Consider the following 7,451-nt stretch of genomic DNA (forward strand, 5'->3'; position numbering starts at 1 on the left):
ACAAGTTAAACAGTGCAAAAGTGAGTTTAAAACATTATACTAATTCTCAACACAGGCAAGATATTTTGTGTTTTCTCTCACTTAAAAAATAGTAGCTTTGAGGACAATGTCATAGAAGTTATGGGCTATATCAACCAGAAGAAACACTTAAATATTTATGTAAACTTTGTTGCATGAGAGAGCACAGCTCACCAATTTTTATCATGTCACATTTTCAAAGTGACATTCCACAAAGCCCTGAGGAGACCAGCATGTAACAAAAAGTATCTCCCAGGGTCCAGTTTCATCACATTTACCTGCAGCAATACAAAACACCTATTAATGGAATATGTAAAGAGTGCTTGTTTACAGGGAGGGGTGACCAGCAGAGAATTTCTAAAGATGTTGATATTAAGAGACAAGACTTCACTTCTAGGAGTATTTATTCAACAATCTGTTAAAGTCTTCTCCATGCAAATAAATATCTGGCCCATATTCAATATTTAATTTTCCCTTTGCACTGTAGAGCAATGTTTTATTGTATTATATTCTGATCTTTTAGGGCATTGAAAAATATTTGTGTTAAATTAAGACATTGCATATCAAGAATTGTAATTAATATTTTCTTTTCAGGAAATGGAATACTCAGGTACAAAAATTAATTACTCCCTGGTTTACTTCAGCATATATTTGGATTCTGAATTTTGCTTTAGATTGCTGTTTAACGCTTTCAAAATGTGGGGTAGTAAGAGTTATAGGAACAACTATAATTGAAGGAATAGGGTTCTGAGAGCAAGCATATATCAAAGTCTAGGCACTAGAGTGACTTCAGAGCTTCTCAGGTCCCAGGGGCCTCGGAATTATGTCAGAATCTAAAATTGCCTTTTAAAAATACATGCATCTCCAGACTTTACCACTGAAAAGGTAGAGAGAGTGCAGCCAACTCAGTGGCACTAAGTGAGCTGCAGACAGTCTGAATCAATCAGTCTCGGCATGGTGACCTACCACCAGCATCTCCCATCCAAGTCTGGTTGCTCCAGGCACTCCTGTCAGCAGTAGGCTCTGAACGGCTGGGTGGACTCCTGTAAGAAAAGAACAGAGCACCTTGCCATGTTAATTTGGTCCCAGTGGAGTTCAGCCATAACAGTGACTTTAAAAGGTCCCTATGACCTCCACATTAATTTGTATTAGGGCAGGTGCAAGTAATTAAATGATATTGTCAATGTTTTGTTTGTCTAAATCAGAAAGAAATAACGTAATATTTGAAATCCGTTTTTATGCTTACATTTTTTCCTCATCTAGCAATACTTTACAGGCAGTAGTCACTAGATAATATATGCTGTGCAAAAGTTTTCTCTATAGCTGCATAAACTATCCATTTATGTCTATAAACATCAGTATAAACTGTCTATAAACTAAGCATTTATGTTTTCAGATTATTGATACAAAAGGGAAAAATTCTGTCATTGATGCATAAGTCAAGGAATGAATACACTAGTATTTCCCTACTTTGAATTATACAATCCTATTGCTTCTCCATACAGCAAACTACCAAATTCTGTGAATATTTTCTATACATCAACCCACAGCAACAGAAAAAAGAAAAAAACCCTTAAAGCTCATCTCTGTTTTTTCAGTTGACTGACCTGTGAAAGAAGGATGGGGGGATGTGGAGGGGTGTGGAATTAATGTTTTAGATTTTACTCCCTTTCTTCTTTTTGCTCTGCAAAGAGCCAGAGTAATTGTTTCCTGGAGTGAAAAGAAAAGATTTAGTATCTTTACACCATGAAAAAAATTCAGTGAGGCTGTTTGTGAGAAGCAGGAGGAGAGAAGGGGACTGCCTAAATGTGAAGAAAGAGACACTTGCTCTGCCATCTGTTCCCGTGTGCTGTCACCAGGCTGCTCTGCAGCAGAAGAGGCAGCTGCTCCCTTTTCTAAGAGTTAGCATGAGATATTGGAAAAAACACCCACCTCCCAACTCTAGCCATGCCTACAAAGGATCACAGCAAGTACATTTATGGTACCCGTATATTTGTGATGCAGGCTCTGGTACAATTCCACTGACAGTCCTCTGCTGCCTCACATAACATTAGCAAGCTGCATTTTCCTCTCCGGAACAAAGGCAAGTGGATTAGCAGTAAGGGACTCGGCTCAGGGGTCTGCTTCTATATACATTACCCTCAGTGTGTTTTTTTATGTCAATGATGTTTCAACAACCTGGTCCTAAGTTCAGGAACAAAGATTGCTTGAAGGGGCTGCATGAAGGAAGGACATGAACAAAAGCCCCATTTGTGAGCAGGGAAAAAAAGTAACAGTCTGGCTGTTAAATGAAAGGAAGCGAGACCAATGAGAGAAACAAAACTTAGGATACCAGCTGCTAGAGCATGAACTGGGACTAAGGTTTGCTTCTGCCATCTGCAGAGTGCATTTCCTCAGCCTGTGAACTGGATCTTTGCTTTGCCAACATCTCAACGTCAAAGTGTAAACACACTTTTTTGTTGCTTTGTTTTTTTAGAGCATTTAAAGAAAGTTCATTTAATGCTATTCATTTTGATGTCTTTGTCCCATCATTTTCTACCAGCTTTTGTCCCTTTGTTTTTAGTAGCTCAGATTAGGTCTCATCCAGGACTAACCAAGATTTATAAGAATCACAAGACTTTAGTGTTCTGCAACTGGGGCACTTCTGTCCTTCCTTGTTTTACTTTTGGGAATATTTATATTTTGCTTCTCTTTGAAGGTTGGATGTAAATTACACTTGTTAAAAAGGGAGACTCCTTCTGCAGAACAGGTGAGCTTGCCCGGAATAAAGATAGCATCAGACACAATGTGATTCAGTAGTTAGGAAAATATCATTGTCAGGAACCTTGTGCTGTGTTCCTGAGGCAAGGTTTTGGAAGCCAGGCCAGGACAGGGCAGGACTTCAGGAGTGACTTCTGTGAGTAGATACCAGAAGATGTGCCCTATCTATGCCAGACAGCCAAACTGACTGTGAAGCACTTCTTAAATAATTATACCTGGAACGTACATCCTCCTGCTTTACATCACTCTGCATCTTCATCTGGTAGGAGTTTCCTCTGCAGTGGAAATATTAGAATAAATGCTTCTATCAAAATATTCAAGACTGAAAACAAGTGCTTTTACATGAAGCCCAGAAACCCCCTCCTCCCTTTTTAAGAAATTCCCTGTGTCTTTAGCATCAAATAGCAGTGCCTTCCTCTCTCATCCAGCAAAGCACATAAGCATATGATTAAAGATACACTCAACCACATGTGAATGTTTGGAAAGGCTTTCTCTCACAAGAAATTAGTAAATAATTAATTTATTATATTCACTTATACCAGGATGCTGTCCTGAAGCTTCCTGTTCATGGGAAGCATGACGGCTTTTTCCTTTTTTTAAGACAAAATTGGACAGGTTTTAGTTCCACAACTCTGATTGAAGAAGGCAATAATATCTGTATCTCTGTTTACTTTTGCATAGGTTGTAGTGAGAAAACTATATATAGAAGAATATTCTTCCTATGTGAATATTCAGCTCTGGATGATGATGTCTGAGTCAGGGAGTTCTGTGCAAATGCAGAGAAGAATTGTTTTTTTGTTACTGCAGACACCTTTGACAATAGTAAGTGGTAACTCTTTTCCGATTTTCATAAGAAATCATGCTCAGGGATGAAAAGTCCTGGCTTCTAATGCAAAGCTTAAAGTATATGCAGACCAAGATAGTCTTTCACCATGTGGAATTTGCCAGCACACTTTCAGAATAACCCAGGTGTGCTTTTGTTACATCTGAAATCTGAATTTGTTTCCATGTTATTTCAAGCCAATAGGAATTTTTTTAAAGATTGTTTCTGGAAAGATGCTGATCCAAAAGACTGGATTAATTTCTATAATTGCACATAAAGGCATGCATGGGTGTGTGTATTTGTGCATTATTTCTCTTTACAAGTCTTATTTCTCTACAAGTATCAAATCATTAGCCTACAATGAACCACATGTCCTTATCTGGGGGGGTGGGGAGGTGGGGGTTGGTTTTTTGCATGTTAAAACCTGGTTTGAATGGTTACTCTTTTTTATCATTATTAAACCATTTTTTTCTTTCCATAATGTGAGATTTCAAGTAGAGTATGATGTCACTTTGTGATTGTTGTATATGAATATGCTTAAAGATATCTCAGGAAAATATCAACTATATTTGTCCTCAAACCACAGAAATTTTCACATGTTCTCATTTTCATCAGCTGTATGGTACCTCTCCTTTGCATCTAATTTACATTCTTCTAAAGGTTAGTCTAAGTCCCAAATTTTGGTACTTTGAACAAAGATCATTACTTTACGCAAACTCTTACATCAGTGACAATTTTTCCACATGGTCCATACCTGAAAAGTTATATCCTTTCACATTTTTCTCCATAACTCTGTTAATGTGCTACAGCAGACAACCAGGAATGCTCTCTTTCATTTTTAGTTTCCTGATGCCGTGGATGCATTACTCCTATTGAATAACATTAATATTGTTATATACTTCTGTCTTAATATAACTTTTGCCTCTCATCTGTAGTATTCTCACTGCGCTTGCATATAACTCATGCCTGCTTTATTTTACATTTTTTATTCGACTTCTCTCCTGCCTCCAAATGCTCATCCTCACATTTCCCATTTAACTGCTTCACAAAACATCATATTACTTTTCCCTGATCATCATTTGCTGTCTGGATATGTAGTCATAGGTGATCTGCCCTCCCCCACATGAAGCTTTGTCTTTCATTCCTCATTCCCTTAGAAAGGACATGTTCTTTGTTTTGTACAAAGGGTGGAGCCTGGCTTTTCAAAACAGGTGTTCAGGCTCTTCTGATGAAGCTTAACAAGAACAAAAGGTCAAATTCAGCTGCAATGGATAAGATCTCATCTCAAATAGAAGAATTTGTTCACAAATACTTTCAAGAAAGGAAAAGGTAAAACAAAAAGAAATGTAAAGAAAAGCACATCTGGATAACTAACTTGTCTTTATCCACTTTTCCTTGCAAAGACAAAGTAGAAAAATAAAGATGATGACATGGCGCAGTAGGCAGCCATGTTGCCACTTTTAAAAGATCATGTTCATGGGGTTTTTTTGAGGCTGCATTAAATGGAAATTTGGATAAGAAAAAGAAAAAAAATGGTATTACTAAGAGTTTGCACCTTCTCCACACAACTAAAGAAAAATTTCTGTCCCATTCAGAGCCATTATTTTTTTTCAGTTTTGTCTCTCTGCTGGAGGAGTTCATGCAAGAAATTATGTTTACTGAGGGATCACAAGATATTGCTTCAGCTACGTGGTACCTCCAATGCTGCTTTACAGCCTGTGAGGACCACTACTTTGATTATTTAAGAATGTTTATATTTGTTATCTGCAAGCAAAGTTAAAAAATAGGGACCCTATTTTGTAGCTGCAGTCATATTTTGCCCAGCCCAGAACAAACATAATGAAAATAGTTTAAGCTGAAATAGTTCAAGCTCATTTGAAAAAGACAAATAGATTATGAATTATTTTAGATTCTTTGTTTAGCAGCTTCAGGGAGCAGCACCTAGAGAAGTAACAGAAGCATGCAGGTGTAAAAAACACTCTTCTAGCATAAGTCCTTGCTGTTAAGCACTACTTAAGAGATACAGTTGTGGGGTTTTTTTCAGTGCTAACTGGTAGAGCATGTGCATTTATTTGATTTTTCCATGTATCATCTGAGACAGTAAACTCTCTCAGATGAAAATACTGAAAGAAATTAAAGTAGAATGATAGAAAACAACTTCTTTTGTCCAGCTTTCCCACATTTCTGAAAAATTAAACAATGGGGACTGAACATAATCCAGCCTTTGCAGATCAATATATCCTTTAATTTAAAATACCATACTTCCATCAGCTGCTATAGATAAATTAAGGCATATCTGTACTTTATATCCCTAGATCATTAGAAGAACCTGAGGAAAGAAAGAAACAAATCTTTAGAAAGCAATGGCATGCATTCAAATTCTTGACTATCCTTTCCCACCTGAATAAAATCCAAAGTAAGATAATGCACAATTTTGTTGCTTAGGTTTCTGTACAACCCTCTTTTATACTACTATAAACTGTAGACTTACTATGTAGTACTTTGAGAGAATTCCTGATTGTTAAACTAATTCACTTTATCAAATATAAGTAGAGTAAATGTTTAATTTTATTTCTTTCTTCCACTTAATTAAAGGGACTAAGTCTTGAAATCAAGTTTTCACCTCAAATTTCACCTAACAATATATATGCTGAACCTGTATTATCTGCCAGCTGAGATTCTAAGATGTGCCACATAACATCTGGAATGTTAAATAAGTATTTCCAAAGTACCAGGAACACATTTTAATAATTATTTTGATCAGGAGTCCAGTGGAGTCTAATGTTACTGCAGTAATCTACTTGCCAGCTCTTTAGAGTGCAGGTCCTGAGAGAATATGTAGTAAATAAATTAATTAAGCCTATATTAATTGCATATTAATCTCACTATCTTTTCCCTCCACCGTCTGTCACATGCTATGTCACAGTTAGTCAAGTCACAACAAAAAATAAAAATGGCATTTGAAAGGGTTACAAATAATGGGATCTTTTCATCATCAGTGACATTTTTTGTAGAAAACCTTTTTTTTTTGGTCCCATGCAGTTTTGTATCACATCAGCTGCTTATCATAAAGGTGAGGCAGGATTTTCCCCTATCTAACCAAATAAAGAAATTACAGATTTAGCATCTAAGAAGACTATTCTCTGAGCAGAACATAAACAGCTCAAGGTAAAGGAGTGCAAATGAAAAACAAAACACCATTCATTTCTTGGCACTGCCGTGTATTGATGCAAAATTTCCATTTTTCTTGCTTTCACTTCCCGTGAACAAAAACTCTTCCTGTAAATTTTATACCTGTAGAAATTCTCTTTGAGCTTCATATTTGGAATACCATATTAGTCATAGAGTTAAAATCTTGTTTGACAGGTTCCACTTGCAAGTGGTGATTCCAAATGGTTTTGGAGCCTGTAAAACATTTGTAGCTGCAGCTCACTTTCTGTTTGCTGTTTATGAATATATAGTGAAGACCAAGAACAAGAAGGCTCCAGACATCCTATTAAAAAAATCAGTCAGCTTTGTATCACCGCTATCCATATAAAGTCTGATTCTCTTAAAAAATAAAAAATTAAATTCCCAATACAGCTAGCATAATGACTGAAGTTTGCAGCATACCTTAAAGTCAGTAGGTAATTAGATGGGATAATTCACCTTTAAAATCAGAAATTCCATCTCAATTGCCTCTGCTATAATTAAATACCTAGAAGTGCAGCACAGACAGAGAAGAGCAAACAAAAATCAGCACAGATCTCAAGGACTAGTGACAAGGGCAACAACAGACAGATGCTGCAGAGGAGTGCCTGATGCACCTTGCAACAATATAATAATGCCAAGAAGATTTATTGTGGGCTGT

General features: G+C 36.6%; 1 long non-coding RNA gene across 1 annotated transcript; it reads right to left on the reverse strand.

Moving 5' to 3' along the window:
- Window positions 1–984: 984 nt before the first annotated feature.
- LOC119698360 lies at window positions 985–3,057 on the reverse strand. Its single transcript, XR_005256137.1, has 3 exons — window positions 2,994–3,057; window positions 1,626–1,728; window positions 985–1,061 (listed from the first exon to the last, which is right to left on the reverse strand). It is a non-coding gene; the product is annotated as an uncharacterized LOC119698360 (long non-coding RNA).
- Between the last annotated feature and the right edge of the window lie 4,394 nt (window positions 3,058–7,451).

Source organism: Motacilla alba, chromosome 2 (genome assembly GCF_015832195.1).
Source record: "Motacilla alba alba isolate MOTALB_02 chromosome 2, Motacilla_alba_V1.0_pri, whole genome shotgun sequence".
Classification (NCBI taxonomy): domain Eukaryota; kingdom Metazoa; phylum Chordata; class Aves; order Passeriformes; family Motacillidae; genus Motacilla; species Motacilla alba.